Genomic DNA, 630 nt, shown 5'->3' with positions numbered 1-630 from the left:
CGATTCCCCTACTCAACCGCCGCCGCCGACCCCCCGCACCCCGCGCACCGTCTTATAAAAAAATAAGTATCAAACAGCTTTTTAAATGCTACTGTCTTATAAAAAAATATTACTGTTATTATTTAAACAAGTTTGAACATATTTAAACACAAATAAGTATGAAACAGCTTTTTAAATGCTAAAAAAAAATTGTGGAGCCTGGGAGTCGAACCCAGGACCTCCTGGTGTGAGAACTGGCTGCTAACCAGTGGAGCTAGTAGAGGGGACTTGATGTGGATCAGTTCTGGTGGTACATAACCTGTTGGCTGGAGTTGAAATAAAAAAAACTACTAATGGCGCACCACGGTGAGGTGCGCCATTAGTATGGACATGCTAATGGCGCACCGCGGTGAGGTGCGCCATTAGTATTGTGCCCCTTCGCCCGATCCCCCTTCCCTCTCCCCCTTCGCCCGATCCCCCCTTTCCCTCTCCCCCTCGCCAGTTCCCTCTCCCTCTCGATCCACCGCCGCCGCCGCCGCTGCCCTCGCCCTCGCTGCTCGCCCTTGCCCTCGCCCTCTCTCTCCCTCGCCCTCGCTGCTCGACCTCGCCCTCGCCCTCGCCCTTGCCCTCTCCTCGCCTTCCCTCTCCCTC

This window comes from Triticum dicoccoides, chromosome 7B (genome assembly GCF_002162155.2).
Source record: "Triticum dicoccoides isolate Atlit2015 ecotype Zavitan chromosome 7B, WEW_v2.0, whole genome shotgun sequence".
In the NCBI taxonomy this organism is placed as follows: domain Eukaryota; kingdom Viridiplantae; phylum Streptophyta; class Magnoliopsida; order Poales; family Poaceae; genus Triticum; species Triticum dicoccoides.
Note: the sequence above shows the minus strand (reverse complement) of the source record.